Source organism: Phocoena phocoena, chromosome 6, assembly GCF_963924675.1.
Source record: "Phocoena phocoena chromosome 6, mPhoPho1.1, whole genome shotgun sequence".
NCBI classification, from domain to species: Eukaryota; Metazoa; Chordata; class Mammalia; order Artiodactyla; family Phocoenidae; genus Phocoena; species Phocoena phocoena.
The window spans coordinates 84,569,768-84,590,038 of record NC_089224.1 but is presented as its reverse complement, the minus strand read 5'-3'; the positions used below and the strand labels follow the sequence as shown (position 1 = coordinate 84,590,038).

The 20,271-nt window shown below is 42.8% G+C and overlaps 1 protein-coding gene across 1 annotated transcript in view; it reads right to left on the bottom strand.

The window, feature by feature from the left end:
• The window catches only part of PLPPR1 (phospholipid phosphatase related 1), a 274,737-nt gene extending 255,251 nt beyond the window's left edge, over window positions 1–19,486 (bottom strand). The window contains exon 1 of the mRNA XM_065879298.1: window positions 19,336–19,486. The gene's annotated coding sequence lies outside the window, so the exon portion shown is untranslated. The remainder of the gene's footprint in view (window positions 1–19,335) is intronic.
• Window positions 19,487–20,271: the final 785 nt, after the last annotated feature.

Sequence of the window (20,271 nt, the reverse complement as noted above, 5' to 3'; positions counted from 1 at the left end):
AGATTTTAGAAGGTTCTGAAGGATAGCTAAAATTTTGAGTGGTACGCATGGGATAAGAAGGTTTAAGACATGGAGGAGGAATATGCAGGGCATGCTTGTGGAAAGGCAGGAAGTCTTATGCAGCTTGAGCAGGTAGGAGAAAAGATAAGGAAGACAGTCTGGGGCCTAATATTGAAGAATACTGAGTTCCAGAATGAAGAAGCTGAATTTCATGGCGAGCTACTGAAAGTTGTTGAGGAATGGGGTGATATGACTAGAGATGAATTTTATATAAATAGATCAGACATGAATAGTAGTTACAATGGACTGGAGGGAGTGGAGATAAAAGGCCAATTAAGATATGAGTGAAAAAGTATAAGCAAAAATAATGACAGCTCTAATTAGGACAACAGCAAAAACAGGAACAATGCTAAGAGCATTGTGTAAAGCAGAGGATAGAAGTTCATCAACATCAGGAAGACAGAATAAGGAAGCTAGAAAAGCAGACTGAAAATAAGAAGCCATGGAGACAAAAGGAAAAACTAGGAAAGGACCATGTCAAGGAAGCCATGGGAGGAGACAAAGTGAATCTGGAGTGACAGTACAATTTGAGTGAAACCTTCTATTGATAAAGAGAAGGCTAAGGAGTCCAGGAAAAAGGTGACGGATGGATGGACAAGCGCAGAGACAGTGAAATGAAAGGCTGAGGTTGTGGTCACATGGCTGTTTCAGAATTTCATGTTTTAGAAGTGCAATAGTTCTAGTTTGTCTAGAATCAATCAACACCATCATTAATAAGCGTCAACTTGGACCAATTTTGACTCATAAATATTATGTTTTTATCGATTTAGCACTACGAATAGAGAGACAAGATCCACTGAGTGATTTCTCTTCATCTTCTGGGATCCTTCTTCTATCCTACTCCACAATACTTCAAAGTATTCTTACAATATCCTCCATCCCTGACGCTATCCCTCCACACTTGTTTCTTCCAGGACCTTCCAGAAAACACAGCACTTAATCATTTGTGATATCTTCCTCATACATATCAGGATATCAAAAATTAAACCCAAGCCTTACTTGGAGAGCTCAAATACACTTAGTTTTCATTGCTTTTCTGTCTTAAAAATTCATGACTATATGTTTAAAATACAACCTGATCTGTAACTTTCCTCCACCTCTCAGAGTAGACATAAATTCTCTCAGTACATAAGTCTTTTATCAAAAAAGATACTGAGAAGGATTCAAATCAATTTGGAAATCACAGAACTTCTGGAATTTCCTGAATTTTGTTTGAGTGTGATAAACTCAAAGGCAAACGGATCTCACTATCTTGTTTCTTAAAGTAATTAAGCCTCTTATTAGAAGCATCACTTTTAAATGTATATACATCGATATGTACATATACATATGGTTATTTTTGTTTCTTTTTTAATACAAAGATTGGATTTTGTAATACCCATCACTTGAGAAAAATTACCCCATGGTCATTAAGACTGCCAACTTTGGAGCCAACTCACAAAAGTTTAAATCTTAGTTCTAACACTGAGTATTTATGTGCCTTGGAAGTCATTTAGCCTCTGTTTTATTTTCTCAACTGTGAATTGATACTGTGATATTTGAATGAAATAACACATGCAACTTGGAATAATACTTGGCACATGGTAAACAATATATATATGTTTTAGCTAATATTATTAATTTTCTTTTTCCACTTGCAAAAGGATAAAGGATATCACTCCAGGTGAATAAACATAAATGCATACTTTTCAAAATGGCAAAGTGGCATATTCCAATTTATTTAGTGTTCCATAATTTATTCAATGCCCTATTGATAAGTATTCAGATGTGTTTCCATGTTTTAGCTACTAAATGCTGTATTTTTGGATATATATATCCTTAAAAATGCATGCCCTCATTTCCTTAGGTTATCTTCTCCAAAGTCAGATTACTGAGTGACAAGGAGTGTGCATTTTCAGTTTTGAGAATATTTACCAATTAAGTCCTAAAACTGTTGTAATCAGTCACACAACCATCGGCAGTGTACAAAGTGTTTTCACACATACACACACACACTCGCCACCACTGAGTACAAACAATATTTAAACATTTTACCAGTCTGATTGTTTCAAAATGGTATCTTGGTTTTTACCTGCTTTTCTCCACCTACTAATGAAACTGAACTTCCCTTGATATAGTTATTGGCCATTTGCATTTTACCTTTTATGAGTTTCTTCTTTCACCCTTTGCTCATTTTACTATTGTCTATTTCTTATCATTTTGTAGTGCTCTTTAATTGTATGTTTATTAACCCACTGTATGCCATTTGTACTCCTAGTATTTTCCTATCCTTCAAGGCTTTATTATCCATGTACTAATGAACAGTGACTCTTTAGACAGTGGCTCTGAATCAAAATCTTTCCTGGCCTCTGAGGATTTGTGGCTATTGATGTATGAGCATTCAGTGCCAATGCATTAGGAGATATGCATGTTTCCTATTATAAAATCAATGCTTATAAGAATCTCCCTGAAATGAGACAGCACCACATCAATCTTCATTCTTTACCTTAAGAAGAATAAAGCTTTTTCTGAAAAGGAATATCTGGTTCATTCACTATCTCATCATGAGTCTCATTTCTCCAGGACAGCCTTGTATCCCAAAGCACTGTGTTCTCTGACACCTTATAGAAATATATTAGACTCAGTAAGAAGTGTGTACCTCCAAGGCTCTAGGATCCCTGTAGTTTTCAATTAGCTCGAGATATGCCAGGTGTATCTTACCTCAAACACTCACTAGATCAAGGACTATGCTATCTCATGTCTCTATCTTTTGTCTTTCCAAAGAAATGGTAAGCTCAGTTGTCATTTTTCAGTTTGCTTTTTAGGAGCCCCGATGTCTTCCTGGACACAGAACAAGGTTATTTGGCAATTCTCCCTGTGAGTAATGATCTATTTATGGACCTGTTTCTCTGGCACATTTCTCTTGACACAGTTCTCAAGAAACAGAAAAAGAATGAGTGAAACTGGGCCAAATGGCTTCCCGAGCATGACAAATAAGATGAAGGGGCAGGTGGTTCACTCATTCATCAACAAATATTAACTGAGTCTCCTCTGTGGAACAGCCTAGGTGCCTACCTACCAAGACGGTACAATTTGAGGAGAATCACAACAGTCCCCTAAGCTAAAGGACCTCCCTCAACAATAAAGATTCAGTTCCTAAAGATCTTAGTAACATCTTAGTCAAAATCAGTAGTCTCAGAAAAAGAAACACAGAGTAATCAAAAGCAGTGAGAAGAAAAAGAAGTGGCAGGGCTGCTCCAAGGTACGACAACATTCAAGACAAACTCCAGCACAGATGTATTTGGAGACACGCTTAAGAATGTATACATTGGGTTTTGTAGAAGTAACCAGTGTTGGAAGAGCTATGATTCTCTGTTCATTTTTAACATGTCTGCCTCTGATGGGCGGTTCTGATATTTTGTCCAAGAGTAAGGAAAGGAGAAGGCAACTGACATTTACTGAGAATAAACAATACGCCAGGAGATTTACAGACAGCTCAGATACTCCTTACAATAATCATATGAAGTAGGTGTTATTAGCCCATTTTCAGAGAAGAAAACTGAAGGTGAGAGAGATGAAATATTTTGCCCATGTCAAAGCTAGTAAAGCAGAACTGAAAATCATCTGCTGGACCCCAGAGCCCATGCTCAGCTCATTATCCTAGACTACGGCTCTGGGGCAGTACCAGGATATCATAGTCTTTAAGCATCAAGTGGCATAATCCTTTGGGGCAAGCCTTTTATCTGACCCTGTCTTGCTAAAATATGCTTCTTAAGAGCAATCATTTGTTTTTTGTTTTTTTGCGGTACGTGGGCCTCTCACTGTTGTGGCCTCTCCCGTTGCGGAGCAACAGGCTCCAGACGCGCAGGCTCAGCGGCCATGGCTCACGGGAGCAGCCACTCTGCGGCATGTGGGATCTTCCCGGACCGGGGCACGAACCCGTGTCCCCTGCATCGGCAGGTGGACTCTCAACCACTGCGCCACCAGGGGAGCCCAAGAGCAATCATTTGGAATCTCTAACCCAGCACATTTTGGGCTCATCCTTTTGCTTCCAATGTCCAACTAAGTTGCTCCATTAGACAACAGCTTCCAGCTCTCAGCTCAGGGTAATCCCATCCACTCATGACTCTTTTGGTTCACTTACTCATTCACTTACTCTTCCATTTACTCACCCCTTCAACAAATATTTCCTGTATACTGAAACATGTCTAATTATTAAAGAAAAGGAATGTGTCTAGTTTCAGCTGTTGCCTAACAGTCATTAAGACCTCAATCAGCCTGTCCAGGTCTTGCCTATTCATCCAGTTGAATTTTCCTGGTGATTTCCATCAAAATGGTTTTGGTTTCTCTAACTGTACAGAGGTATAAAGGGCATGACACCCTTACTTTGTTATTGAATTTGATGATTTCAAACCACACAGCCCTATCTGGCAAAGCTTCTCCTTCTATTTTAGGTTCATGAGAAACAGCCGATTCCTTCTGGATCAGCTCAGACCCCTTATTCAGTTGTCCTCTCCATTTTCCTTTTCTGCAAGCAGCCCCTCCCTCTACCCACCTACTTTTTAAAAATCAAGAATGAGAACCTTCTCAACTCCTCTGGATAATCTCAGACACACTACATATTAAAATGGGAACATAGAAAGCATAAAGCTTAATAGCTTTAGGTAAGCAATTTGGGGCAAATGAGGTAAAGTGATTCCCTGTATGAATGCCAAACGTGGACTCTGTTTACAATAGAACACTTCAGAGTCATCCCAAAGAGAAACACATCTGGGTGAATCACATTGGGTGATTTACATCCTCAGCCAGCACGTGTATTTCCATCTGATTGATACTACATGCTTTGTTCTTCAATTGCCAAATGAATAGTAAAAAATTGAGCCCTGCATCCCTGGAAGAATTACTCCATCTCCCTTCATTTTCTATAAAATGATGGCTGATGGCTCTGAATTAGAAATAATATACTAATAAGACACTTTTGCAGAGTTTTAGAGTTTACCCTCTCACAAATTATCTCAGAACAATTCTTTATGAGTTACCGTTGTCTTCATTTTACAAACAAACAATTAAATCTAGAGAGATTAAGAAAACTCTCAGGTCACACTGTAAGTGATGTAGTCAAGGCTAAAACTCAAACCTTTTGATTGAAATCTCATACTTTCCACTACATTCCACCGTTTCCAAATGATCTTTATGTTCTCTCTCAGGAGCTGGGGGTGGGAATGGGCTGCAAAGTTGTCTGGGGGGAGGGGGTGGAGTTGGGTAGTAAAGACCACAGCAAGAACTGTCTAAAATGGGAAAGATGGCAGACAAAGACAACTGCAATGGAAAGGTAGGTCTGGAAAAAAGGGGTTGAAGCCTGGGAAGCTGTCAGAGGAGAAACTCCAAGCTGAAGTCCTCATGGAATAACTGTTAAGGGGAAGTTTATGTTTCATCTCCTATAATAATGGAACAATTATTCTTTTTAACCCATGTTTTAACAATATTTAAATCACCTTGATTTATAAAATATTACCCAAGGAATTGTAATTTGATAAAACTTCTTTTTGGTCAAAAGTATAATCACTGAAGTTACAGCCATTTCCTAAACACAAATTGAGAAATAATTCTCGATTTGAAGAAAAAGAAAAGTTCTCATTTCTTCCTTCTGGATGTTCAGGAGCAAGTTTACTTGAAAGCTGAATCTACCTTAAAGGTAACATCATTATTTTTAGGATGGAGGTGGAGTGGATCTAACACCAGGGAGAGAAAAATGAGGAAAACTTGGTGGGTAGATATTTTCTTTGCTATTGAAGGATGTGACAGTGCAGAAAAATTCCTTGACAGAAAGTTTCCCTGGGGTGGCCCTACATGCTTTCCGCGAGAACAAGAGGAAAAATAAGCCCTAGTCTCATGAATCTTCCCCTTGGATCCACTAACAACAGAGAATCTTGAATTCAAGGAAAAGGTAGAGGAACAAAGATTTATAGCAAACGTGAGATCTGAGAGGAAGAGAGGGGAAAGATCCCCTCTTGGTGAAAGACTATGGGGAATTTTCTCTGCCAGATGCCCTGTTAGAAAAGGTACTAGTGATACGATAAATTCCGATTTATTCTCTAGCGACTTTACCCTTCTTGTAACACCAATCAGTTCACTCAGTTCTGAATGTTTAGATTTCTCTTCTTTCAGTTCTTTTCCTATAAATTCTATTTTCTCCATGTATAAATGTATAGAGTTTAGGTTTTTATCACTTGCCTCAAGGCTGGCTTGTCCTGAAGACTCACATAGAATGACATCCTTTAACTGGCATACTCTTTTACATAGTTAAACTTTCCAAGAATTTTACATTTCCTTTCAATTAGTTTTGGTAAGTTTCTTCTACATAGTTGGTATTTATGTGAGTGAAATTACGTGAGTGAAAACTTCTGCTCAAAGCAAAAGAACTATAAAAAATCCAATAATTGTTCTCCAAGGAAATCCACAGAGATCAAGACCCGGCCTTGGGTGTTCAGGCAATACTGCCACACCTTTTACAGCTTCTCCAAGAGAAACTCCGGGACAACTTCAGGGCAATCCTGTCCTCCACAGAGCTGCCTCTGGCTGCTGTGCCCCAGATCACACAAATGCAACAAACCACACAGAACACTTGTCAGCATTGTACTCAGAACCGAACCTAGTAATCAGAAGTAACTTCACATTTAAAGATCCCAAGATAACAAGATTTCCTATACAAATGTACATTTCTTCAATAGTGGGTCACATATAGAGGTAAGAAGGTGAATATGCTAAATACTTTTAGTTTTCCAACCTTATTTTCCTTATAAGTACACAGTCTGCGTCCAATTTGCTCATTTTGTTGTAGAGCTATACAAACGAGTCTCTATATAAAATGAAGCTAGATTTCTTGGGCATCACTTAATTTCGTCTTCTTCCACATGAGCTGTACCCCTTAACCTGGCCAACTGGCCCCACATAGCTAAAGGGAGGCAGAATTTGGCTCAATCTGTTTAATGTTTCAAGTTGTCTGCAATGAAATGATCTCTTTCCTGCAGAAGTAAGCTCAATGGCATGTGCCCCGCCCACCAGAGCCCCCTGTGTCTGAGAGCCAGTGGTTGCAACTGAGACACCTCTGCCTCGTTCAGAGCAATCCTCTTCGACCACTCCCTACCTTGGGCCTCGTTTCCCAGCGTACATTCCCAGATCTGCCCAGCTCTGGGTTTCTGGAACTATCTCACATTTTGAGATGTTTTCTCACTCTCCTGCCTTTTGGACTTGGTTTGGACTTGATTTTGACTGGTTTCTTAGATCTACCCTCAAGGTGCTAATTATTCTTTACATTTTAATTCATTTATTCAGTAAATTTGAATTAAATTTATAGCGTGTGACAGGCACTCTTCTAAGTCTTGGGGATATAAAAATGGACAAAACATGCGGAATCCCTCATCTTGTGATGCTTCCATTCTAGTAGGAGACAGACTATAAACAAGTAAACATATACTAAAAAGCAAGGTGGTTAAAAACAAGCACGGTGGTAATCAATACTAATGAAGACATTTAAAGCAGAATAAAGCGTTAAAGATGAATGGGCTGGGTATTTAAGGCAAAGCGACCAGGGAAGACTTATGTGATGACATGTAAGCAGGTGTATGAAGTGGAGAGAAAGAGAGATATGTAGATTTTTGCAAAGCAGGCATTCCAGACTGAGCTAACAGCTGGTGCAAAGGTCCTGAGATGAAAGTATATCTGAGTGCTTGATACGCACCAAGGTTACCTTCTCTGCCTCAGCTCTCATGATCCTGGCCAACCACAGCTCAGATCCAATCAGATTCTATCTTGGGTACATCTATTATGGTCACCAACAAGAGGAAGGAATGGGGCCCTGGTGCTGAAAAGGAGAGGCTGGGGCTTCCCTGGTGGCGCAGTGGTTAAGAGTCCGCCTGCCGATGCAGGGGACACGGGTTCGTGCCCCGGTCCGGGAAGATCCCACATGCCGCAGAGCGGCTGGGCCCGTGAGCCATGGCCACTGCGCCTGTGTGTCTGGAGCCTGTTGCTCCGCAACGGGAGAGGCCACAACAGTGAGAGGCCCGCGTACCACAAAAAAAAAAAAAGGAGAGGCTGGACAGCTTGTTATATGGTGTGAAAGGGGAGACTCCAGCACTGAGTGAGTGACTGGATTCTTGCCTTCCATACTTCAGGTTCTATGAGTCTATGCAAGCATACATATATGTCTACATCTAGATAATCTACCAGTACTGCTGAGGCAAGTGAGACTTAAAGCATGTATTTAACTAGGAGTGATTAATAATGCTGTCTTCATGTTTCAAAAAGGCACACATTTTCATCAATTCCCAAGCATTTCCATGAAAGTAGAATAATGCAAAGAAAGAGGGCTAACACTTATTATTTAAAGCGGGGCTTCAACGTACTGACCAAACCCCTCCATTTTCCCACCTCTTGCTATTCTCCAGAATTCTATGGTTCACCTCTGAAGGTGATATTATGACAAAGACTTGACAAAGTTTGGGAGTTACCGGCATAATGAGTCATATTTTCAGATGTTTGGTTTAAGTCTTATTGTTTAAAAAGAAGGTTAGAGTGTTATGAAAGAAAATGTGACAGCCCAGTAAAGCTTGACATCTAAGTGGTTCTGAAGGCTCTATCTGTTATACATCTTGTGTATCATAAATAATGAATAATAGTATCTACAATTTCCTTAGTCCTTATTATGTCCTAAACTCTATGTTAAAGCAAGTAATTCATATATTCCTTACAAAATCTCTTTTGGGGCCAGAGCACTTTTACTATCTCCATTTCACAGATGAGAGATCTGAGACTTAAGGGAGACCAAGGGATTGGCCTGACATCACAATTTAAGTGAATGGCAGAGCTGGAATTAGAACCCAGGTCCATCTGACCCCATAGTCCAAGCTGTTAACCCACCACGTGACCCTGCCACCATAGCAGTGAAGGATAATTAGAGTATTCATGCCCCCATCATGGAGAAAAATCATCAGTTAATATAAGGAAGAGTTCATGCCTTGATTAAACTTGGAAGGTAAAACGCACTTATTTTGGAACTCATTCCTTAAAGTTCAAGATGGCAAGAAGCAAAACTGAAAATTAAATCTCTGCTAATATGTCTATAGAAGAACACTCTCTTTAGGTAATGTGGCCACCATCCCATCTCAACATGGTCAGACTGTTGCCTAACTTCAAAGTGTTACTGAAAGGGGAGACTATCAGGCCAAGCAGGAGGCAAAGATGGAGCTCGGGCAGGGGTTAGACAGGCAGGGAGGATGAGGGTGGGGAGGCAGTACCCGCAGCAGCTTGAGGGTGACCATATCTACATAAAGCATGAGTTTCAATTTGCTCGAGAGTCACTGGTGAAGCTAGTGTGCGTGAAGTGAGTTCCCTTGTTCCCTCTTCTGGATGTGAGGGCTGTTCTGTAGTCAGGTGTGATGGAATCAGCACTGACTTAATAGGTTGGAAACCAGCCTGTCCTCCCAGCCTCTCCAATCACCAGCTATGGGACCTTGGACAAGTCACTTAACCTCAATGGACCTCAATTTTCTCATCTAGAAAAATAAAAACAATTGAAACAGACTAGCCCTTCCAGCAATTCCGTGAATCAAGGAGAATTTACAGCTGTTGCCGTTTATTAAGTTCAAATTAAGTCCCCTCATTATTTTATCTCTTGCTAGATAGACGGTGAGCTCCAGAAAAGCACATGGTATAGTTGGTGGCTCCTAGAAAGAGTTCAGAAAATTCCTCATTGACTGTATCTACAAAATACATATGAGGACAGATGGCCAAAGGACCCTAGGATATGTCAGCTGAGCTCTATTTTAGGATGGAAAGCAGCATTCATCCTATTCATACAACAGTAATATTTACCAAATGCTTATTAATCGAAAGAAATTGTTTTCATTTGAAATTGTAACTAAAAGTAAATGATAAAATAATATGTAAAGTATAACCCCACCTTTAAAGAAAAAAGAATAGCATATGTAAATGTTAATGGACCAAGAATGGAGGAACATACATTAAACAACTGACAGTGGTTTTCTGGGGAAGAGGCTGGGGCAGAAATATGACTGATTTTTACTTTCTACACCATGCACTTCATTATATCTGCATTTTGTATAACACTGCAGTACATATATAATTGGTTTGGTTCTTTGATTCCTAAAATACTCTAATTGCTCCAAAGTAACCCAGCTAGGAATTGTGTCACATGTTACAAGTCAGCCCATGTAAAACACTAAACCCAAAAGATTTTCTCAAACCTAGAGATATTGCCTTACATTTACAATGAGGGGGAAAAAAGACAGATAATGTTTTTTTTCCAGTTAATACAAGTGTGAATGAAAAGATCTTACATTTTTTTTCAGTTCCTGTGACCCCCAGGAGAGAAGGCTGTGGGCTGATTATTAGAGCATTTGAGTGTGTGGGTTTGCCTGGAAGCGACCGCTAGCAAAGACTGGGAGATGGGAATAATGATAAAGCCTGCTCAGCTTGTAGAGCTCTGAGCTGAACAGCATTACTCTCAACCAGATTTTATTTCTTGTTAATTATATCTGATTCCACTTGACTGCTGATTTCATTGAATTTAACATGTTCGGCGTGGGGGTCAGGGCTCCATGCTACTCAATAGAAACGTCAATAAAAAAAGCACCCCAGGGCTTCCCTGGTGGCGCAGTGGTTAAGAATCCGCCTGCCAACACAGGGGACATGGGTTCGAGCCCTGGTCCGGGAAGATCCCACACGCGGCGGAGCACCTATGCCCCTGCGCCACAACTACTGAGCCTGCACTCTACAGCCCACGAGCCAGGACTACTGAGCCTGCAAGCCACAACTACTGAAGGGAAGCACCGCAATGAGAAGCCCACGCACCGCAACAAAGAGTAGCCCAACTCGCTGCAACTAGAGAAAGCCCACGCGCAGCAACGAAGACCCAATGCAGCCAAAAATAATAAATAAATAAAATTAATTTATTAAAAAAAAAAACACCTCGAAACCCTGTCAGCTGTGCAAATACACTACCCCTCATCATGACAGATTTGCTCCAGTAATTATGATCACCTTTTCATCAGTCTGTGTCTGTGAGCATTTCTGGAGCACTTGATGCCATAATACCCAAAGAAAACGCCTTCTCTAACATAATGAAGGTAATATAAAATATGTGCTTTCATGTCATGTAAAAATTTATGATATTCACACAAAGAGGGGTATTTATTTCCTATGCGTATACACCTCAGCTTTCTGTTGTTATTGATGAATAGTAAAAGATAAATGTACCATACAAGGAGGAAATAATAGCAGGAATGGGAGCTAACTGCTGATTTTCCATTCAGCAAACCCAGACAAGCCGCTGAAGCCCTGCACCTAAGGCTTCAGTGATGGCAGGAGTTGACAAGGTGATCTGTCGTCCCAAGCCTTGGAGAAGCAGAAGGAGGAAGTGGGATGAGCACAGACTGTGAACTCAGACCTGGGTTTGAATCCAGCTCCAGCTTTGAGAGCTTGGGTAAACTAACTCACCTTTCTGAGACTTGCTTGGCTCAGCTGTCAAATGGAAAGATGAATACCTATTCCAGCATGCTGTAGAAATTAATGAAATAATATATGTAAAGCCCATTCTAGACTTGAGAGCAGTGCCTTGGGTGGTACTTAGTAGATATTCCCTCAAAATTTCCTCTCTTTTTTTCTCCTTTCCATTAATGTTTCTTTTCCTTCCTTTCCTAGTTTTGGGGCAGAAATGGCCAATTTTTTTAACCGTCTGACTTCAAATCTTCAAAATAGGACAGCAGTGCCATAAGCCAAGACCCACCAAGTTGATGAGTAGAATAATTTTCTCCTTTTTCCATTTTGTGTCTTCAGAAAAATCAAAAATATAGACATATATAAACAACCACATACATAAACTTATAAATGAAGACAATCTCTACATTGTCCCTTGGTCCTGAGGTAGATAGATAGATAGATAGATAGATGATAGAGCTTCTTTCAAGAGATTCTTTCAACTTGTATTTTTTCCTTTTGGTCTTGCTTTTATGTTGTGAATGTAACATTTACTAATTAGCAGATCAGCCAGGTCATGAAATGTTTATTAACAGCTCATACCACCATGTTAAATGTTGTTTCCTTTGATATTTTCAGTTAGGGCCCTTGCCTTCCACAGTGTAACTGCATTCTTACACCAGTGATGAAGGCTAGGAAGTGGAAATAACGGAGCCAGGACTAAGGTGAGGCCAGAAAGGTACTTACATTGGGCACAAAATTTAAAGGGGTGACCAAAAACTCAGTAATCAAGATAAACAATATTTTAATGCAATATTTTAAAAAATTAAATTAATGCAAAAAATCCATGATGAATAAAACCTCAAAATTTTAAATAAAGACAGAAACCAACCCTGCAATTACATGACTCTGCCTCCCTCAGCTCACCCTGATCTAGGCCCTGGGTAGACGCTGCATCTGAAATCAGGAGCTGGGGTTCTGGTCTTGGTTCTCACACTACTTAGCTCAGGCGAGTCACTGAACCTCTCTGGTTCTCAGTCTCCTCATCTTGTTTCACTTAAAAGTCTGATTAAAAAATTTCCAGTGAACTTCTGAACTTGAAAATTCTATGATTTTCTATAACATGAAGCTGCATGACTGGGGCATCAGCAATGACTCAAGAGGACAAGATTCATTCACTGTCAGTCATTCAATCCAAAAATGAATTACAATCAATCCAATCAATTGCTATGTGACAAGCACTATGAAAGGTGCTGAAAATACAAAGTTGAGGACAATAGAAATACATAGAAAGGGAAGCCAACCCTACTTACTGCCCAAAGGTCAGGACTACGTTCCCTAGGAAGTGACTTAGACCTAAAGGACCAAAGGAGTTAGGCAGGGGAAGGCAAGGAGGAAATTCCAGAAAGAGAGAATAGCATGGCCAAAGACCAAAAGGTGAGAAAGAAAAATCTCAGTTGGGGAAATGTAATAAATTTAATCTGGCTGAAACATAAATAGGATGGATGAAACAAGCAAACAAAAATCAGTCTTTGATTACAGAGCAATAATAAAAGTATTTGGCAGAGTGTAATGCAAAAAGCACTGGGTTATGTTCAAACCTAAGCTCTAGTCACTGACCTGTTGCCAGCTAGCTAGATGATGGGGCTTCCATATCCACTGGGGATTCTATTTTAGAACACAGTACAAACTTTTCTAAGAAGGAGAAAGGCTTTTAACTCCCAAAGAATGATGCAAACCTCACATTTGAGATATTTAGAGTTTACATCCCCCAGTACCAAAGCAGTGCTGTAATTAATACATGTAGTCACTTCCCTGAAAACAACTTGCTAAACAGCTAAGTACCTGTTGTGTGATGAACTGAGGCTGAAGAATGAGAGGACCAGCCTAAGGCAAGCAAACTTGCATCTTCCCAGACAGGCACAAGGAGGAGGCAGCTAGGCAAATGTTATAGGCAGACACACCTAGGCTTATGACGGTGGAGTTGGTCTGCCCCTGCCATGTTTGTGTCGGTTGATTTAATTCCTGCACTTAGGAAAACAGGATTAGTGCCAGCTATTTATTAACCAACCAAAACAACTTTTTAAACAAACACTGAGGCACACAATCTCTAGAGTCCTGAAAATAAAGTCAAAATTTTATTTTTAACCTGACTGTTGTCACACATAACACCTACCATTTATTGAGCACTTACTCTGTGCCAAGATTTACAAATGTTAACTCATATAATCCCCACAATTCTATGTGATGTGTTAAGATGGTTATCTCCGTCTTAAGAGCAAGAGTAATTTGAGGCACAGAGAAGTAAACTGTGTGCCCAAAGTTGCACAGCTGATAAGCAGCAGAGCCAAAATTCAAATAGAACCCATCCAGCCCCAGAGTCTGCACCCTTGGCCACTGTGCTACATAAACAAGGTTCATCATCTACACGTCCCAGTGACACCTTAGCGCGCGGCTCTCAGAGCCTCCTGATGTTTCCAGGACTCGCAAAGATCTGAACTCTCTGTGCTTTGGTAAGCACCTCCGTCATTTAGTTCTGGGGGAGAAGAGCATGAATCCATCTTTCCATGCTCTTGGAGAGAGGCATCCTTTCTCCTCCATCTCTTCTCTCCTGCTCTCATTTCCCACACGTTTTCTCCTCAGACACCAGCTCTACCCATCTGCTCCCCATTGATAAAAACTGCATTTGAGGCTCGCTGTTCCTTCCCCCTATGGTATCCTAACTCCTTTCCCCACCCGACTTCATAAATGACTGACAGGTACGTCTTGCCTGGATCTTCGTACCTCCCGTTCCCCACTGAATTCCCTGAGATACGGCTTCTGAGCATGTGCTGTACTAAAACTGCTTTCTCGATGGTCACCAGGAAACTCCTTTTCATTGCCTTTTTTTTTTTCCAGTTCCCTACTTTCAATCTTTTCAACCTCTCTGCACTTAAAATCATCCTGGTAATTTATACCTTGGATGCGGAGAAGGAGTTTGTAGGATTATTAAAATGGGCTTGGTGACCTGGTTCTGCCACTTCCCGGTCTGGTAATTTTGGACAAGCTATTGGAATCTCTCTGTCTGGGCTGCCTTGGCTGTCAAATGAAGAGAACTGCAGGTGGTGTGGGGATTAAATGAGATTCCACATGTAGGCACTCACACAAGGCCTGGCACATAGGTAGGATTGCTTCTGTGAAGTCTGACCACTCCTTCTCATGATTCTCTGAGGCCTTTACTTTCACTCCAGTTCCTTCCCATATTGTCTGAGTATTCTACGGTACCTGTTTCTCTCCTTAACCCCTATATTTTGCTAAATGCTGAGATTTAGTCTTTGGCTCTATGGTCCCCTGCTCCCCATCCTCTCCCTTAATCAAAATAGTAGTTGGTATTTACTGTGAAATCAGTACATGCTGGAATCTGTACTGTGTGCTTTCCAGGATGTTCCAGTGTTACCCCAAAATCAGTTCCCCACAAAACAGCACTGAGCCTTTCACTTTTCTGAGCTAACCTCTCTCCTCATTCCTCTGCCACCCTTCATCCAGCTACCAAAGTTCAAACCCAAAGTGCTATCTTTGGTACCCCTCTTTCACCCCTGGAGTCAACCTGAAACAAATTCTCATGTTTTACCCATTCTGAAATCTCTTATTGGGATTTTAAGATGGCAACTGAACAAGCTGAAGCTGTACATTTAAGATTTTCCACTTCCAAAAAAATTAAGAAACAACAAAAAATTTATTTTTTGCACTGACAAAAAAAAAAAAAAAAAAAAGATTGGAACTCAATACACTCAGGTTTGGCTCAGTAAGGGACCCAGTTCCTAGGGCTGCATGTTTGAAGATGGGAACACGGGTAGTCTGGCCCTTATCCCAGGATGCCAAGATGCTACGAGCTCTTTAAATGAGACACTGTGGCTTCCAAACTCCCGGGCCCCAGATTATCTTAAAAGTTTGAGCAAAGCACATGAAATCAGGACATTCTGACAAGTAAAGGGGGAGAAAAAGAGAATTCACATTTACTTCCAGCTTACTATGAATCAGGAACTGTGCTAAATGCCGTTGCTACCAAGATGAGCCAATAATATAATGTTTAGATATAAAAAATGTGATGTCACAATGTTGCTTTCTTATTGGCACTTCACAGGACAGTTTTTCATAAAGGCAGTTTTCCTGGGTCATTTTGTCACTGATCTCCCAAATGCTGATCACCTTGGAGAAACGGAAGCCATGATTTAGCTTCTACTGTTCTAATGCAGGAATCATTGCTTCATGACTGGATTTCCTCGTTCATTAATTTAATCATTCATTCCACAAATATTTATTGAGTCCCTATTGTGTACCAAGCCTGTAATGAATGCTGGAGATGCAGCTGTGAATGTCTTTCCTTCCAAACACAGGAAAGAGAGCTACGCAAGTGCATTCTAGAAAAGCAGAGGGTGGTATGGGAACACACAGAGGAGGCCTCTTAGATTAGCAGGGTTGACTTTCTCACTTGTTTCCCAGACGTATCTTCTCCTCTCCACCCCCACTGCCACCATCCTTATCATTTCACGCCTGTATTTCCACAATAAGCTCCTTGCCTCCAGTCTCACCACCTCCAATCCATCCTCCACACTGTGGTCACAGCTATCTTTCTCTGATGCAAATCTGATTATGTCTCAAACTCTCCCAACCTGCAAACTCTTTCCCAGCCTTTCAGATAAAACTGAAGCTCCTTTGCTTGGGATATTTCCATTCACAGTTGATCTCTGCTTATTTCTCTGGCCTGATGGTTTGCTACTCCACGGAGCTAAGAACCCACATCTCTCACTTCAGCCACACAGAACAACTTCCAGTTCTCAGATAGCTTTTTTTCTGCCTGGAAAGCCCTTCTCTTCTTGTCTTTCAAGACTTAGGTCACCTCAACCACCCTAAGAAACCTCCTTGATCTTCTTAATTTCCTTTAGGTGGACGCCCTCCCTTTGTGCTTCCATAGCATCTTGGGCATATCCCTATCCAAACACTTACTCCACAGCATTAGTTGTTAATTAGTGTCACCTAGCTGCTGTTCATTTCTGTATCCACACTCTAGTACCCTGTGCTCTAGCCACATGGGACGGCTCATAGTTACCCTAACTCATTAGGTACACTCACGTTTCCTCTGTTGGAATGTCCTTTCTATCCTTCCCTACCTGGTAAAAACTATTCATTTTTCAAAAACATCTCAAAGACCGTCTGGTCAAATCCCATAGGGGAAGAAAAAAAATCACTTGCGTGTCTACTATTTGCACTTGATTTACCCTACAACTATAACAGTTAATCAGATTGCATCATAGTTAGCTAAATACCTGTTTCCTCATCCTTGAAAGCTCGGACTATTTTTTACTTCCTCGTGTTTTTCTTTCTCCAGACTCCAGCACATAGTAAGTGCTGATGTGTGTTTTCTGAATGTTGAGAAAAGGCCAGGAGGGAGAATGGAGTATATGCCATGCATGTTAAGAGCTCACAGGACAGTACAAACCTATCTTACTCTCTAGTTATTTCATATGTGTTACTTCTGTATTGACATCTAGATTATAAACACTTTAGGGGCCAGAACGATGTTATACATTATTATATGAACTTCAATGCTAAATATGGGATAGGTGGTCAATAAAAACTTGAAAATAGACTCTGAATATAATCAAAATGAATTGAACTTGCAGATGTAGGAAGAGGAAATACATCATAAAGAAAGAAAATAGAGCTCTAGTAAAAAGCAAAAAAAAAAAAAAAAAAAATCCTAATCTTTTCTTGCCAAGATTTGCATTGAAAATGATGTGAATATTCACCATGCAATAAAAAGGGACATATGCTGACAATTATATTTAAACCCCCACTAGGCCAATTTCAACTTGAAAATATTTCTGGAAAGGTCTTTACTTCACCAGTTATTTGAAAAAAGAAAAAAAACCTTCAGATTTCCATCTTACTGACTGCTTTTTAAAATTTATAAAAGTGAAGCTGTTTTAATAATATGCAACCCTTTCCAATTCCCCTCTTTTTTTTTTTTTTCTTTTCTCAATAACTTTTTCACCTTTGGCAATGTTGACTTACGAGTCAAGGTCTCTCTCGTAAGTGAACTTTCTTAATTAACCTCATGTATATCATGCTTTCTCCCACTTAAAAGAAGTTACAAAATGTTTAAAATTAAAAAAGGTCCCCAGAGCAGCAGTGAGATGGACTCTGCAAGTCATCTTGAAGTGAAGAGAATACTCTCTGGCAACCCATAGTCACAAGTACTGGATCTGAGCTTCTAGTGTTTCCTTCTGTCAGCATCAACTTGGCTTCCAGGCTCACCACACACACGCCTCTTACAAATTCAAGCCTCCTAAGGTACAGAACCCACCCACCCCCCAAATATACCTGTCTGCCTACCCCACCTTCCAGGTGTGAATAAAACGCCAAAACAGAATTGAACATGGTATTTTCTAGACTTACAGAACTAATTTGCTCAAGGTTAGCTCAGGAATAGTCAAGTCTTCTATTCTCCAGATGTGACGTTCCAGAAATCTCCAAATTAGAGTCCCACCCAATGAATAAAAGCCACCAAACACAGGAGAAGTAAGAGAAGGGGTTGAGGAATTCAGTGAAGGTTGCAAGGGTACCTTGCTTCCCGCTCGACCTCTTCTCGCCTCAATTGGCCTCTAGTGGCTCCTCTCCTAAATAGCCATCATCTGGCCCTCTTCCAATCCCCTTTGTCCCAGTCCTGGACTCCCCACACACTGACCAGGCTCTGCTGTTTCAAAGGACCATTAGATTTGAGGAGATTCCCAGGTGCCAGCAGGCGCTCCGCACTCTGAGACCCCACCCCAATGCAACTGGCATTTTAGGGAATCCTTTTCTCAGGACCTCTTCCCTGGGACCGAAGAGAGATTCAGAACGGTGCTTGTCCACCAGCTAGATACCAGGCTGTAGAGAATCTCTCCCACGAAAGAGGTTAAAAGGGAATACGGTATCCCCACAAAGAAAAATAACCCAGAATCCTCCACATATTCCACATGTTTGTGTCATAAAAGCCCGGGGCAAAAATAAAGCCCCAGCCACGCCACAGCAGCCCAGCCCAGCTCCCAAGGCTGCCACCTCGGTGTGCGTGAAGACAGCACCTTCCCGAGGGAGGAGAGATCCCGGCGCCCAGCGTTTCCAGAAGGTGATTATGGCAAAGCCTTTTAGTAACTCATCACTCATCCCCGCACTGGCCCGAGCCTCCCCCCGGCTCCCGTGGCACTGGTGCTGAATGAGAAAGCCAGAGGCTGCCCCTCCAGTTCTCCAGGCGACACCCGCCCCCCCCACCACCAAACTACGAGGCGCCTAGGCTGCGGGGTGGGGGAGGAGGAAAGGATGACAGGTGCCCACGCCTGAGGGAAAATCAAAGGCCACGCTTACAGCCAGGGCTGAGAAATCCCTACCCCCGCCTGGGCGGGAGGACTTGGCCCCAGCCACCTGCAGGGCGCCCCCGCCCGCACGCCGGCTCCCGGCGCAGCCTGTAACGCAGCCAGGAGGGTGGAACGGGACGGAGGGAGCTTCCACGCCCCCTTTGTCTCCACGTTTCCCAAATGACAGGGGAGGAAAGTTTACGAGCAGGGAGGGTGTAGCTTTCCGCTGGGTCAATCTGACACCTCGCAGGAGACGACCCTTACTGGGATCGCCCTCTTCCCCTGCACCGCCCCTGCGCCGCCTTCATCTGCACCTTAATGCCCGCAAGCTGGGTTTGGGCCACCTGCGCCGCAGCTTCCAGCGGGGAACCTGACCCGGCCGCCCCGGCGTCCCGGAGCTGCCCGCGGTTGCGGGCGCCCCACTCACCTCTCTCGGCGGACCCTCCTCCCGTGCGCCCTACTGGGCCGTCCGGCTCCCGGCAGCGAGGTGCATTCAAGCAGCGGTCGGAGACCCGCTCCCCGGGCTCTGCTGCATTCCGCCTGCGTGGGAGATCCAACCGGCGAGCGCGCGGCGCGGGCGTGTACGCGTGTGTTTGTGCGAGTGTGTGTGTGTGAGAGAGAGAGAGAGAGTGTGTGTGTGTGTGTGTGTGCGCGCGCGCGCGTGGGGCGGGGAGCGCAGGATCACGGATCCCCCTCAGCGCCCATCCCGCTCTCTGCCTCCTCCTCCGCCTCCTCCTTGAGCTGCAGCTAGCACAGGGTCCAGGTTTCAGGATCTCCTGTTTGTTTAATGAAAGGAAGGAGCAAAAGGCTGGCGGGCGAGGGGGGCGGAGGGGGGCGCGAGAGAGGAGGGGGAGGGCGCCGGGCTGCGCATGCTCAGAGGGGGACCCTGAGCGCTCACTCCCGAGCGCAGGCAGAGTGAGGAGAGCTTCGGTTGGAGGCGAGCTAGGCTCTGCCCCCGGAGCCGCAGGGGGCTCGGCGGGGTTCCCGGAAGGCAGCTGGGAAACCCAACCGCAAAGGTGCGCCCTGCCTGGGGACTCCCTGGCGCCCGCGGTGCCGGAAGCCGGTGGCGGGATCCCGACCCATCCTTGGAGACAGTTTCAGCTCTGAGCCCTCGCAACGCCTGGCTCTCCTCTCCGTGAATTTTTAGTGCTTGGCCGGGGCTCCCGTGGACCGCTCTGTGGCCTCTGCGCTGCGGGGCACCCGGGTGCGTGTCCCTAGTAGTCCAGGAGGAACCACAGGCAGCAGGTCGAATCTGAACTAAAACCAGTTTCCTGAGCCGCGCTTCTTTTTTCCCTCTCCCAACTTCCACTCTGTGAAGAGCAGAAAGAGGCAACTGTCTCCTCGGGTCCCAAAACAGGTTTGC